General features: G+C 38.8%; 1 protein-coding gene across 1 annotated transcript in view; it reads left to right on the forward strand.

Moving 5' to 3' along the window:
• Positions 1-218: 218 nt before the first annotated feature.
• LOC140244671 (plexin-A4-like) overlaps positions 219-16,493 on the forward strand; it is a 151,537-nt gene continuing 135,262 nt past the window's right edge. The window contains exon 1 of the mRNA XM_072324295.1: positions 219-416. The gene's annotated coding sequence lies outside the window, so the exon portion shown is untranslated. The remainder of the gene's footprint in view (positions 417-16,493) is intronic.

A 16,493-nucleotide genomic window follows, 5' to 3' on the forward strand; every position in this document is an offset into this window, starting at 1 on the left:
TTGATTTTGAGTGAGAAAGATTTTTGCAAAATTACCCCTAAAAGCTGGGACCTACATAGCCGCGCCCCAACTGTAATCAATAACCTCCGGAATCTGAAGCAGGTTATCGCGGAGCATGTGCGCTGCGTACGGTGCGTGCCTCCCTCCTGTGTGAGCACCGCAGCATCACATTGCTACACCACCTTTCTTAGCGAGTGTGCGTTTATTCCAGTCGCCTAATCTCTGGGTATAGGTTATGCACACTGACGAAGTTACAGGGACATAATTTCGTTGCGACTCATCGGATATTTACCAAACTTTGAGTGCTTCTGGATTGGTGAAAACGTGCTTTACCCGTGTGTGGACGTTATCAAATGCTTATGTGGAAGGCAGCCCTAGTGAGTCGAGTGGTGCTGTCATACATGCACACGATCTAGGTAAGAAATCTGGAATTTTGTTTGATATCATGTATGTTTTGAAGAAATCCGCTCGTAAAGGAGTGTGGAGCGGGGCCCAGTGCCCTCTGCTCTGCCTCCAATGCACCGCTGGTGGGCTTATCCAACGTAGCTGAGACCACGGAACTGGTGCTGTGGTGATACCGCACCGGTGGTCCTATGGTTGACTTGACAAGGCTCATGCTACTAGTGGCTGAACCTTGTTCATTCTTGTCAATCCCAGCTGTTGTTGTTACCTGTCAACTCTGGTATGCACCGTGGCATCGAGACAAATCGTTTCATGCTAAAGAGCAGGTGAATGTAGGTTAAATGGATGCCCCCTCCTCCCACCCCCCTAACTAAAGCTGGATTTTGGGCAATGCAAGAGGGGTGACGATTTGCACTAGGAGCAATGACTAATGACTGAAGTACAGTGATTGGTGACGGACAGCCCGAAGCATCATGTGCGCTTTGGCACTGCATTGTTTGGTTTTCATTTAGAAAATCAATGATTATAATTGGATGGGATCGGTGGGAGAAGCTCGTGCAAAGAATGACGTACCAGTTTGCAAGGGAAAATGGGTTATTTATGAATGAAAGAAGCTTTCTGTAGGCAAATCATTTGAATCACCCGTGGAATCAACTTAATTAGTTTTTGTAGGAAATATCATTGTATATTTAGATGTTCGTCATCTTAAACTTAGTGTGCTTTCTTTTTCTTTTTAGTGCTTAGTAAAAGTATGTCAATTGATTTCATTGCCCATAGTTGCTGATGAAATAGAATTCTCACAACAGATTTCTTTTTTTTCCTGTAATGTTTGGTCTCTGACAAAGTATATGAAAGGCTCAGTGTTCTCTGGTAATACACAAAGTTGTATTCTGTGTATGAGATTCTTGTTTTGCCTTGTATCTGAATTCTTTGAAATCATTGAAAGTTTTTTGAAAGGACTTGAATTTTTTTTTTTGGTCACATTTGATAACTTGGTAGAGAGAAATCACAGAAATGTGAACTAAAAATCAAACATTATTCCCCCTGAAACTAAATTTGGACTCTTACAGCAATGATTTGGGTTTGGTAATAAAGGGGTTAGGCCTACAATAAACATGGAGGAGAACTCTGTTACATGTATGCCTTTCCCTATAAACCTATTCAAGACCCCCACCCCCATGGAGTGGCACAGCAGAAACACAAAATACTTGGAACAAATAATATCCTTCCTGTGATGTACTTATGTGTCAGCTTTTATCCCATTGGCCGGCCTTTTCCAATGACCACACCCAGTTATGACACAAGTATGTTACTGTTGGTGACCTTTTCAGATTCCATAATACCATATGCCCGTAACGGAACCCTCCGCAACAATAACTTTAAATCAAATAGTGAATCAATTCAAAATTGCAGAAAACCCCATCTGATTTGCTTCAGTGATCAAAGAGAAATGAAGATCTTTGCAGAGCATGTCAGGAATCCCTTTCCTCCAAGTTCCTCCAAGTTCAGTCCATTAGTTCAAAGAGCATCCTCCAAGTTCCTCCAAGTTCAGTCCATTAGTTCCAAGAGCATCCAAGTGCTTAGAAACTTGGATTGGAAGAAATAGATACTTGTAGACTCATGACATGTTTTCACAAAGATCCACATTTCTCTGTGACCACTCAACCAAATCGAATGGGATTTTCTGCAAAATATGGGTAAGGTGTTCTATTTTTAGACCCTGAAATAGCTTTCAGATAGTTTGATCATATTGAAAGTTATCAATGCTGAAATCCAGTTGTAATTTTTTTTTTGGACATACCTTATAATCATGTCTGCTGTAGAATACAAAAATTTCAGTGTTAAATGGATTTTTGTGCATTGCAGTGTGTGTGTGTGTGTGTGTGTGTGTAAGGTTTTGAGTCAAGAAACATAAGATCTGGTTTTGCTGAAAATGTAAAGAAGATTTTCATTGAAAGTAATTAAGTTGATAAGATGGTGGTAGATCATACATGTAGGCAACTTTATGTCAGTGAGTAGGTCATGAACTCAAAAAGGTATCTGTACCTCCTGAGGGTTCAGTCAGTGAGTGATTTCAGGTGTGCTGCTAGGTGTTGACATTGGTGTTTTCTCCCAAACAACTGCACTAAAATTGTGCTTCAACTCGGATGGTCAGATCAGGGGGGGGGGGGTGTTTCATCAACGCTTGCCAGAGTTGTCGGTGCTGACCAATTTCAGCAAAATCCTTGGTTTTGATTGGCTGAGATGCTCTGGTCACTGACTGTTACTATGGTGATTCAAGCGCCGACAAACGTTGATGAAACACCCCCCAGATCCCCAACACTAGTGTTACGTGTATCTTTACCCCACTGCAAAGTCCTCATTATTGTGTTGGGATTGCGTGAGGAAGAAATTGATCATGTTGGTTCAAAACGGAAAAGCACTTCAATCACCAACAAGAATAGGCCTTGTGATTTGGAGCTCAGTGCAGTAGATAACATTCAACCAGGGTTGCATTAAACACTGGGTTCAATGTACCAATGAGATACATTGTAGCTCTTGTGCTAGCAACTAGCACCAAAGTTGAATTCACCAACTGTGCTGGTAGTACTGCATCTGCATGCCATCCCCATCCGTGGTGTTAAAGTTTGGAGAGTATAGTCTGTGACGTGACCTTCATGTTGGCCCAGCCAGGAAGGAAGTGGGAACAGGGAGTAACGTTCACCTCTGATGTTTGCATGACAGAATTAAATCCATGGTATCTTTAGAGGAATATTTGGTCTTTTGTTTTCAAAAGTTTAACAAACAATTAATCAATAACAACTTGAGTGAAATTGGATAAATCATATTTACTTCTTTGTTTCATATTGTCTGATGTGGTACATCCTTTGGTCATACAATGTGTAGATCTCAAAATTACTGTCCGAGTCATTCATTGGGTATCTCTATCATTTGTTTTTAGCACAGTTAGGAAGGAAGGAAACATACAGAAAACAACTGTTCCAAACAGAAGAATCTGCTTTTTTATTGTTTCTTACAATTTCCGTGGTTTGTTTGGTTTGGGGAACAAACTGTAATCAAACCCTGTAGAGGAGTGTTTGCTTATTACAGTCGTCAACAGAGTGGTTATGATTCATTTGATTTGCATCATCCTCAGTACATATTGTAAGCTCACTAGATAGTCATTCCTAGTGTGGTGTGGGTTATACAATGTAGGTACACAGAGCCAGGATTTTACAATTTTCCAAAGTGTGTACATACTGCTGACAGTCTTTCCACGGGTAGGACCTACTGTAGTTTGTACATGTAATGCACTTGACTGCCATTCCACACTGTGTTGTACATCTTTAAACAATTACCAGATAGTCATTTTACCAAGTATTTTGTGCACACACCCCACAGCCATTCAACAGGACGCTGTATGCCAAACACCAGACAGTCTTTCCACATTTATAGGTCTACATTAGGCTGCGTTCACATAGAAGTATACTATTCGGGTATTCGGGCTCGTTTTTCGAGGGCACGCGAATAGCTTGAATCGAACGATAGGATTTCCTCACACCAGTTCACATAGGAGAGCACTATTTGAAAGTACCGAATAGCTGCGAAAAGTATAGCAAAGTGGGAATCGAACTTGTTCGATTTTCTTGCAGCGTATACCGTCTCTCGTTTATGAAATAATGACAATTTTGGTCTGGATTTGCCCTTTAGCAAAAATAAGCATGTAGACTGACATTCTGATGCAGTTTAGAAATTGTTAATAAGATTTGCTAGGATGTAGGAGGAAGAAATCCTCACTGCATGGGATGGTGAGTTGACAGTGCGGGTGATGGTGTATTCGGGGCCTGAATAGCGAATACCGAATAGCGAATAGCAAATAGCGAATACCGAATACTTCTATGTGAACGCAGCCTTAGGCAGTCATTCCGTAAGTGTGTCACTCACAGACATTACATTCCTTCCACAGTTGTTTCATGCAGATACCAGATGGTCATTCCATAGGTATTTAATCCGTGCACACACCTGGCAGTAATTCCACACTGTGTTGTGTATATTTAAAGGGGAAGTCCAAACAATAAGCCAGTTCGGGGTTCCACTTTGAGCATGAGCAGAAAAGGGTCATTTGTACCGGTAGAGCATGTTGGTTTTTAAATTCACTGAGATTTTATAAGCATCTGTGATGCAATGAATATTCAAGTAATCCTTGTATTAAAGTGGTGCTTGCCATCACATACACCTGGCAGCAAAAGCAGTATTTGGCAATATCAATAGAAGAAGATTGTCATTACATTCAATGCAAAATAAATGGATAATTTCCGAAGTGTCAATTGATGGATCATTCTCATCACCTGGTCTACGCGAGTACATCCTTTGTTTGAACATGACTGATGAATTCCATGAATTGTTACGTTGGGCAAGCTAATGCATTCTGTTGCTTGAAGACTAGTGGAGTGCCTAATCTACTGAGAAAGAAGAAAGGTCATTTGTACCCATCTGTACATGAGCTAGCACTAAATTTTATGTCCATAATTTCATATCATTAATAGTATATAAATTGACCACTCCATGTATAGATTTGTGGAATTTGTTGCACATGGTCTTTGAGCAGAGAAACCAATAGGGCCTACTCTGAAAAGTCCTAAACAATACCCTGAACGATGATGACCTATGTAGGAGGCTCTCATATTCAAAAAAATGTAGCAGTGTATTTTCCATTACAATATCGCTTGCTTAACAAGTTCAGTGGTGTAGAAGTTACGCATGCTTTCTTCTTTTGTTCTGCTTCCTCTAGCCCCACCTCGCACCTTCTTAAGGTGAGGCTGCAATGTCATCATCCTTTTTCTTTGCGATTTGTTATGAATTTTGAAAACAGTCTTATCCCCTATCCCAATCACTGTAAATTCTGAAACTCTGTACCCAGTTTAACCAATTTATAGTTGTTCAAATGCGAAAGTGTGAAAATCATTCGGAGGTCTCAAAACAATCGCCAGACAGTGGTTCCATATTATATTTTTCTCACACAGCTGACAGGCATTTCACAGTGTGTTGTTTGTCTTTATGAAGCAGTAGGCAGCCAGTCATTCCAAAGTATTTTGTACATAAAACTGACAGCGATCCTGCAGATCTTTATACAGACACCACACAATCATTTGATATGTATGTTTGGGGGAAGTTTTACTTTAGTAGGCTGGGATATTACAATCCAAATCATCTAAATTGCACAGTATGACCTGTTTTGCAGTGTGTGAAAGTTCACACTTTCATTGTCCACCCTATAAAGGAACTGTGAGTGAGGTGGGTGGAGATCACCATGGTTTTGCTGTGAGTTATAGTGTGGAAGACCTCTTCCACTCCTGAGACATAAAGCGAGGGTGTGGCTGTAGGCCAATCAGAAATGATATTAGCCATCTGCGCATTAGTGTGCTTTTCAATGTCCCCGGCCAGTGACTCACACCTGAAGTGCATGTGAGCAAAAAAAAACGGAACACCCAGTCACCTTCTGAGCTATTTAGATTGTCCCTGGTGTTAGTCGCAACCCCCAAACAATTGAGGCCTCCTGGCGGGCCCCCGAACCTCCATGTAAACTCTCACATCCTCCTGTCATCCTTGACTGTAAATCACTGATGGTAATATAGTTTGACAAAGCTTCTGTGGAGTGGGCATAGACAACTTGTTTTGGTGCCATTATCTCTGTATTATGGCCTAACGACTTGGCTTTGATGTGGAATATGGCAGTTTACAATGACTGTATTCCCCATGAATTCTGGCTGATGATTCACTTTGTGTCTATGTTTATTTGTTAGTGCATGTTGTAGACATTGATGTCAAACATTGAAATGTGCTGTACCTAGAAGGAAAAATGAAATATAGATTGCGAGTTATCTCTTCATATCATTCAAGTCAAAGGAAGTATAATTCTGAAACCCCCCTATCAACAACAAAAAAAAAACAAACAAACAAACAAAAACAAAAACAAAAAAAAAAAACCAACTCCAACACATTTGGCTTTGTTTTTTGTCTCTCGGCCAAAAGCTGATAAATGATTCTTTGCAAGGGACTTTATATTTAGAGCAAAATTGCTCTAGAGGTCGCCATGGGATGGCTTATGATTTCATTCAAACTGCTTGGTTTTATTTTTCTTTTAAATTTAGTTGATTTCTTATTTAGAATAGATTGTGCTCAAACTTCTAGGTATTTGATACATTTTACCATATGTAATCAATTTATAGAGTAGTGTATTTCCAGGGCTTTACAAAATTACCGAAAGCAATGGGCAAGGAAGAGACCCATTTTTAAATCGGGCAAGTGCCCCTTTAATTTATGTTCCTTGGATAAGTGGGCAAGTTTATTTGTAGTGAAGTGCATTCTATTTGAGAGAAAAAAAAAGTTCTCCCAGCAAAGAAAAAGAAAAATGATAACAAACAAATGCAACAAACAAGCAAGCAGGCAGCTATTCCTCAGGGCCTCTTACCCATTATGACAGGATATGTGCCACGATGCAGTTTACAAAGTAACCAGAATTGATGGTGTAACCCACTTTCCAGGTCTAGAAAACATAAAGAAACATTTGCAGGTCAGCCTGGGGAAATAGATATTTCGACAAAATTCCTTCCTCTGTGGAAATCAAGCAAGCGTATTCTTCCCTGCTGGTGTGAGACCCTTGTTGGCATTCTCTGTGAATATTGTAAGTTGGACCATGGATACATTATGTTTCAAGTGTAGCAGTAACATTTCTTCTACCCAGCAACGTGGAAGGGTGAGATAAGAGGCGTATTGTGATGATTTCCAACTGCAAGCATTCAAGGGGACACCTTCAGCATGCATCTTTTCAATGTACGATAAAAACCCTTCACAATGAAATATGACATTTTCACGGAGAAGGCCCGAGTGGTGAAAAAAAGGGTGGGAGAGGGGGAAGGAAGAGATGCAATACCATCTCAGATCATTATTTGTGGTATTTGCTGCGTAAACTGTGTTATTGTCCTGTATTATCATATGGTATGTATGGAAATCTAGGAAATACACACTTGTAAATACTATGCTTATGTGTAGTGAGATCACAATGGAAGTGAAACATCTCTGCTTTGAATGACTCATCTGCTAAGTGGTGTTTTGCAACTGAAGCACGAATGAAACAGTTCATGAAAATTCAAATTCAAGCAATTTCAGGCTTGACCAGTTAGTTTCTTCCTTCATGTATTCTTCCTTTGTATCTCCATTGGAAACAGTTGAAGCTAAATTTCCAGATCTTTCATAAGGTGTGTCATCAACCTAACATCATTTCAAATGCTAAGGAGATAGAGAAAGAAGAATGAGAAGGAGGTGGAGGAGGAGGAGGAGGAGGAAGAAGAAGAAGAAGAAGAAGAAGAAGAAGAGGAGAAGAGAATCAACCTGATATTGTTTGAAGTATGATGATAGAGACTGTGCTGACAGAGTGGTATCACTTGACAAAGATGTCTTGAGGCTGACAGTGATATTGATACTCTCCGTTTGCATTGGTGCAAGAGAATGACGCTTGAATTGAATTCCCTGAATACCATGAATCAAATGATGACAGGATTGTCTCCAGTCCAACGATGAGTCTTTGAGTCCCCCCTTCCCCCCCCCCCTCCCCTCCTCCTAAATCTGTTTGAAAAGATTCGCCTCTAATACTGGGTCAATAAACTCATACAATGCATGCAGGTGAATAGGGAACTTGCTGCAGTGATATCATCAGGAAAAGTACAACTTGTATTATAAGTTACAGGAATTAGGACAATGTCAGTTCCTTCCTCCACTCCCTTCTTTGTACATCTGTAGTTGTCTCTCATGGAACAGACTTTAGGTCACTTCAGCTAGTTGACACCTGACAAGAAGTAAAGATGCCCATGACACCTACCTACGTCTGCTAATGACAGCTTGAATGACGGTGCAGCACCAGTGTAGTCTTGACAGATCATCTTGCAGAGGAGCCCGGAGCTACGGTGTACATTCATATCACGCTGCTGCTTCCTACTGTACATATTGATGCATTATTATAAGAAAAATTCTGCCTGTGAAGCGAGAGTGGTTTTTCTCCTGCTGGATTCAATAGAATAATTACTGGCTTCATCCATGATACCGTTGTCATTAGCATCTAGAATACTCTTGTACGTAGAAACTTCCTACACTCATGTATGGTCATTGAAGGTGGTCAAAACTTTTTTTCTTAGGGTGTTGAGGAATGTGCAGCTAGTGCTCCTGTCACTCTTGAATTGATTCCTCGCCTTTACAGTACAACATTACAAGGCAAGAAAGGCAGCAAGGTGACATTGTTAACCTGTTGAGGATGAGTCCCTTGTATGCTCGGGCAGGTGTCTAAATGGGAAATGCGTGTTGTAATACAATCAGTCCTTCCTCAACGGGTTAAGTATTTGTGTCACATTCACCAACATCTTTGAACATTGTTGACTCTGTGAAGAACCATGGACCTACTGTAGGTCCATGGAAGAACCTAGTGATGCAATCCCCTTGTGTTTTATCATGATAAAGTTTGTGGCTACTGCTACTGATTAATACCAACTGGCCATGCTGAATTAAAGCTTCTGTAGAATTACTTCCAATACCTTTGGCCTAAATCACTTCTCAAGAATCACTGTAAAGGGAAAAGCATCATCTTCATACTGGTAAAGTGGTGGGCTTCCAGAACTACTTTTTACTCTCTTATTTAGCCCCCCCCCCCCCCCCCCCCAAGCATTTGACTGTTCTTTTGAGATTTCTTACGAATTCCAAACAGTGTCCAACATCTACACACAGGAGAAAGTTTCCCTGAAAGCAGTTGCAGGCATAGCTAATAAATGGAGCGTAGCAAGTCGCGCTCTAAGCCGATGTGGGCTCACTCAAACCTTTGTAGAATCCTTTCAAGAATCCTCCATCACTCATAGCAATAGACTCATCTTTTCTAAGCCATGCCATAAAACACCCAAACCAAACAACAGTAACAACAGGACAAAACTTTCAAAGGTACCCAGAGGTAATAATACCCTGCGAATACCCTATGAATAAGACCCAACGGCACGCCGTGCATTTGCTGGCGAGTTGAACAAATGTGCTCTTACGTGTGAAGCTGCATAAACGATGCTACTGTACAAGAGAGAGTGCAGACTGTCTGTTTGGTTGCATCTGTACCATGGCTCCTCTTTCATCATAGCCCTCAATGGCACTGTTTCTTACACAACAGAATTGGAATAAAGCAGGGTCCAAGAAAAAAAAAAGAAGAAAAGAACAGAACATTTGCTTTAAATAACCATCAGAGAACCTGTGCCTCAAAATGCCATTAACCCTCTTTCGTGCCACATAATATTGCCTGCTCATAGGTTTGTGCGTAATAGTTGTGCACATTCAACTCATTGGCATAGAAAAGGTTAAAGGGGAAGTCCATCCTGATATTATCATGTTAAAGGGAAAGTCTGTCCTGATATTGTGTTGCTTTTTATGAAAACAGAAAAATCAGTGAAGTACATTTTGAAGATTGATGAAAATCTTGAAAAAAATATGCACACAAAAAAGTTATGAAATGAATGTTTAGAGAATAAAACAAGTTGGCGTCAGTGTGTGATGTAGGTGCTTTGTATACCAAATGTTTAGTACTTGTGTTCATTTTTCTTGGTGCAAATGTTTTGGTGCAGACAGAACCATAAACTTAAGAAAACATGCAAAAAATGTATTGTATTTATTATGTACCAAGAAATTTGTCAATTTTTGTGTACTAACAGAATGGAGAGCTTTGTTCCTACCCTTTAAACTTCAAAAAGCATAGCCATTTCTTTCTCAAAATAGAGTGATGATGATCATAATATGAAAAAGAATAACAATTACTGTAAGACCAGACGTTTTTATGTAGGGCCTATATGAAACTTTTGCGAATCTTTCTTGAATTTCATGAGGAGGCAAGATTTGCAAAAGTAAAATGTACACAAAATATTTTGTCTACACAATGCATTGAATACCAGGGGCAATTCGCAAAAGTTTGATGTCGAGAAAAATGTTGGCTCTAGTTCTAATTGTTAAAGTTTCATCCTGTGAATGTTTCTGGTTTTACAATAACTTGGCAGGGTAAATTACACTTAATTCCTTCCTCGATTTGGCCAGCACTCTACTAATCCCATACATGTAGTTCCATACTGGGGGCTTAGCAAGGATCCTGCAATATTTGGTCAATATTTGGTGGCGTAGGTGTGCGTTTGTGAGCCAAAAAACACCTTGAGCATTGTGTTGCTCCTATGCGTAAGGAGGTAATTATCAGCAGACGAGAGTTGAATGGCTTCTATTAGTCATTGGAGAATTTATCCTAAAACTCATCCAAGGTCCCCATGCCAGAAGAAGTGAGTGCTCAGCTTTATTGCAGTGTAGGCTTCTTCTATATGATATGTATCAGATTTGTAGCTCATGAAAAAACAAAAAACAAACTATACCACAGACATAGTCGCGATGTGACGTAAATCTCTCTATTTTTAACCCTACAGTGTAAAATTTAATCTTCTTATAGCTCTATACAGCAGCTATATCAATGTACAATATATATCTTCATCCATCTATCTGCTTACAGCGACTCATCTAAAATATCTATGTGTATACTATCTATCTATCTATCTATCTATCTGTCTGTCTGTCTATCTATCTATCTATCTATCTATCTATCTATCTATCTATCTATCTATCTATCTATCTATCTATCTATCTATCTGTCAGCCCTGTAGGATTTATAATGCTGTCATCCTGTTGGATGGGGAAAGAATTTGTGAGAGATATCAACTATTGTGCACTCTCTTAAAAAACAAAAGAACAAATAAACACACACACACACACATATAAAGTAATGTCTTTTCGTCACATAGATTAATTTCATTCAGTTTTGTCATATTCCTGTATTCAGTTTTTACACAAAGCTAACAATCTTGTGTTTATTTTTAGGAGGAATATTCTTCTCTTCATTTCGAGCAAAATGTCAATAATTTGTCATTTTAGGCAGTAGAGAGTGAGGAGAAAGTAATATTTTAGGAAACTCATATGATCTGAATTCTTTCATATTTATTGGGAGATCTTTTGATATCTGTAGTAAAGGTAAGATGCTTATTTTTTGCCTTTGTATGCCAACATTATTTTCTAAGCCTTCATTTGAGAAGTATCAAGGAAGTGGGATGTAAAGATTTCATGTAGTTAACGTAGTATAGCATAAGACCCTATATTTCCACAGTCAGTGAAAGTTTCTGTATATACCTGTACCACAGTCAGTCCTGTTTGCTAAACTCATCAGTTTGTACCCACCCTGTATGTATGTCTGAGTGTGATGCCGATTTATGTTTTTATCTTGAGAGGATTATGGAAATTAATTTTTAATGTTGGAGGTTTGCACATATCAAAAGAGAGCTGCCTCTTTTGTAGCCAGCGTGAAGTCTGAGCAGTAACTCAACAAGTTTGTGTTGAATTTTGATATCAAACTTTAGAAGGCCTGACAGCAAAGCAGCAGGTCACCACCGCTGAGCTGAGTGAATTATGTGCTGTGCGGTTTAAGGAATAAAAAAGTTGCAACCATGTGAAACGGTGTGGACAAACAGAAGCTGACGGCAGGAGATGTGCCCGTCCTTGTGTCGACAGTTTTCCGTTGTATTTATCCGCGGATTGACAGGGCCGATGTGTTGCACATGAGTACACACCTTAGCGCTTTGATGTTACTCATGCAGAATACCACGTCTTCACAGTTCTTAGTTTGGTGTAGACAGTGGTAGCAGTGCTGCTGGAGTCTGAAGCTTTTTTTTTTTTTTTGCAAGACATGAGGTCGCAGGCGGGAGAAGTCGGTAATTGTAGGGCTGCTTGCATTCATGTCTCTCTCTTCTCTCCCCTTCTCCATTGTCCATCTTTTTTTCGAAGAATCCAGCAGTTGATCTCGTCACGAGAAGTGACTTTGATGAAGTGGGATGAACTCGTAGCCTTCTTGCATATTTGCAGAAATATCAACAATTCAAATTATGCATTCAGAATAGTCAGAGCATTGTCTTACAGCTGCAGAGTTCAAAATGGTTTGTTATAAAAATGCTACTATGCATGCCTTTATTGGACATAGTCTGGTGTTATTGATACAATTGTAAACATTGTAGCATTGGATAATTGGGCAAAGGGAGGAGGAATGATTGCTTTTTATTTTCTCCTATTTAATAGACACTTTTCAATATATACTGCAGTGTTTCCATCGACCAAGATTAGTTTTGCACTGAAATTTGCAGTTTTGCAGTGTCTGTAAGACGTGTGCCATGTCATGTTACACGTAATAGCAACATTCATGTCCACAAAAGTGAAATTTAGCTCTTCCATATTTTGGAATGCAGAGATATAGTTTACCTTGAGACAATGACATATCTAACCCCGGTTCCCCCCCCCCCCCCAAAAAAAAAAGGAGAAGAAAAGAAAGAGCATGAAGTAGCACACTCTGTATGAGGTTTCATCAACAAATATGATACTCGCAAATGTGAAAATGTGACTGTTCCCTGGACTGTTCAGAAATGTTTGACATTGCTGTGGCACTGCTGTGGTGTTGGCAAGAAAAGAAAAGAAAAGAAAAGAAAAAAAAACCAGGAAAGAATAAAAGAAAATGGAACATCGTAACTTTGATATAGCAGACGGCCAACGGAAAGCATACCGCAAAGTTTAACATCACAATATGTGATTTTTTTTTTTTTTTTTTTTTGGGGGGGGGGGGGGGGGACAAGTAGCAACATCCTTCCAGTCACAATACTGTAGATTTTAGAGGAATTTTGTCACTTCCTCATGCTGACATCGGATGCAGGGTTTGTCTGTGGTTCAGTTATGTGATTGGTGTCACTGTCGGTTTTCATTGCCACACAGTAGAGCTCCTTTATTTATCGCTGATTCTGCAGTATAATGTGAGGTGAGTGAGCAGCACAACACAACACTGCATAAAAGAACAATTTTCTGCTTTTAAAAAAAGATTGCCATGTATAAAGTGTAATCAAATAAGCAGGAAAGGACCAGTTTAATAGTCCTCTAACATGTGGTATTCAATGGGCAATGTTAAAGTACTTAGTCCATCACTAATGCACCCTTTATGTCCCTTTTAGTAAATCATCACATTTTCTTGAAAGATGTTTTTGTGTCTTTGTGATTTTGTTGGAGAAAAATGGTTGATATTGGTGTCATGTAAAATCCTGTAAATGTGAGTAACATATCTTCCAAGTTGATGAGATTTGATTTTTCAGTACATTTCTATTGAGAAAAAAAGGAAAGTTTGATTCACTGGATGGCTGACACAAGAAAATGGTGGCCCTTTCAAGAAACCAATACCGCTGATTTATAACTTGCCAATTGACTGTATGCTAACCTTCGATTGAACTGATGGGAGAACTAATCTAATACTTGTCCGATTGTTCTCAAAGTAGTATTTTCATGAAAAAAAAAAAAAATCCTCTGATGCCATTCAAAGTCAACTCTCGTCTGGAAATAGGCCTGTATTCTTTCAAACTGTACATATGTTGGTGTGTAAGGGTATGAGTCAGCGATAATGGGTTTTCCAGCTGTCGTATGCAGTGGGAGAACATTCAAAATCTAGTTTCATGGGTGATAAACTGTGCTTGAAAGTGGAACCAGTACACCATGTTCAAGGTGACTTTAATGCAAAAAACAAAACAAAAAACAAAAGAAAAAAGAAAAAAGAAAAAAAGAGGATAAAATGGAAGGAAGTCAGAGAGGACAGTCAATGTATCATTAGAACTTAAACTAGAGATTGTAATTTGTCATCACTGACAAATTAAGGTGATCCGATTTCTTTTTTAATCAATGATTCGAGTCGTGATAGTGCAAAGTCTCAGCTACAACATACTAAAATCTGAGAGAAATTCACCGAAGCATAAGTAAGATAGTGCTCGATAAAGAGAGTCATGTCAATTTTCACATCCAAAAAATTCCCTCCCATAGAGATAACACGTCATAGCGAAAATAGAAAATATGACCTTTGACCCCACTTTGCACAGACAAGATGGCATCTGAGCAAAAAGTGGTTATTTTATGAAATGATCCCTGTAACATGGTCTTTACGTGTGCGAAATATGGGAAAGATAGGACATGTATTCACCAAGATACAGGATGAAACATCTATGACCTTTGACCCTAATTTACATACCCAAGATGGCGTCTGATCAAGTCGTTGTTATTATATGAAATAATGTTCGTGACATGAACTAAACATGCGCAAAATATGGTGGTGATAGGGTATGTTTTTCTTGAGTTATTGCACATAACGTTGCAAAAAGAAAGAAATATTTCAATACATCGAAGATAAACTTTAATTTCAAGTAAGTTTTTTGACGTGATCCCGACATTGTATGAAAAAACGAAGGGCACACTTACGACAGCCCAAAATCTCAGCTACAACATATTAAAATCTGGGAAAAATTCACCGAAGCATTAGTGAGCTAGTGCTAGAAAAAGATAGTCATGTCAATTTTCACTTCCAGAAAAGCTGCTCTCCCATAGAGATAACACGTAAACTGGTCAAATTTTACAAGGATACTTTCAATCCATTTTTACGAGGTGATGATGTCATCCAATCAAAACTTTGTTATTATAAATATGAAAGAACATTAAATAAGCTACAACATACTGAAAGTTAGGTGAAACTCGGCAAAGGATAAGTGAGATACGCTCGAGTGAACTTGAATTTTGATGACGTCATTTTGAAAATTTACTTTTTTACTTTTTTAAGAAATTTGATATCTTTTAATCATTTTTTCAGTATCGCCAACCCATGAAATGATATGTACAACTCATCAGCTTTCAAAATATGTAAAGAAAAGGGGGGGGGGGGGTCACCGTCCATCCTGACGAGTAAAATCGGATTTAAATTTGGCGGTTTTTTGGCATTGTTGCACTGTATATCGCCATTGACGCGCGCGCGGAATTTCAACTTTGACGGGCCCGTATGACGTCATATTGAGTCGGATTGACTTGAAACTTGGTAGAAACATTCCTTGACATTTCAGACATCCGATACGTGTGAAAAAACGGGAAATTTCTATTGCATATGAGCTGTGCGTGCGTATATACGCGCGCGCGTACGCGTCCGTCGATTTTTTCTGAAATACTCTAAATGACCTGAAACGTGTGCAAAACAATTTTGAGCTCGATTGGAGCATGTTAAAATTTCAACGCGCGCGTACGCGCTCGTTTACTATGAACGTGACTAAATTTTATGAAATATATCAATAGAGCTTGACTTGAACTATATGATATGTAAATTTCATTGAGAAAATCCATTCCATTAATGAGATACGAATGTGAATGTGTTTTCAGATAATGACGTCATAGTGACGTCATGGTTGACTGATCACAGTGATACATTAGATCTGTCGTCCTTATGATGTGATACATATATGGTATCAGTTTAGAAGTGATAGGTGAATGACTTTTTGAGTTAACCGCTGCACAACATTTGAGGAGAAAGAAATAAAGAAGAAGAAGAAGAAGAAGAAGAAGAAAGAATCCGTACAGATACAATAGGTGATCCGAGAGGATACTCGGATCACCTAAAAAAATAGTGAGAAAGGGATGGTATGGGATTTTAAACTGTCGGTATGTTCCCATTCAACAGCACTTTCAGTTTCAATCATATAGATTCCTCTGCTTATGAGATGAGCATGGATATCATTTTCTTAAGTCTTTTACTCACTGGCGCAGTTTTTGCTAAATTTGCTTTTAACAGTGAGAATCACGACAGTATATTATTGTTCCTTTATATAGATAGGTCCAGTATTCTTGAGCTATGATAATCTAGCAACCCCTTTCCTTAGGTTTTTTTTTTTTTTGTATTGAAATGAGAGGAAATTTTTATGTTTGCTGAATTTTTGACCAAAATCATGTTGAAAAACACTTTGTAATATTCAAGGGAGGGAGAGACAGCTCTTTTATTTTATATCATTTATGCATTATGTGAGTTTGAATCGAATGTAACTTTTTTTGGGTGAATCGTTTGAACATTTTAAGTAACGTACCGTAAAATGTATGTTTATGTCCTTCTTTGGGAAAACTTACACTGATATATACACATTCTCTTGAGCATGGCACAAAGATACCCTGTAAAATCA

The sequence above is a fragment of the Diadema setosum genome, chromosome 2 (genome assembly GCF_964275005.1).
Source record: "Diadema setosum chromosome 2, eeDiaSeto1, whole genome shotgun sequence".
NCBI lineage: Eukaryota > Metazoa > Echinodermata > Echinoidea > Diadematoida > Diadematidae > Diadema > Diadema setosum.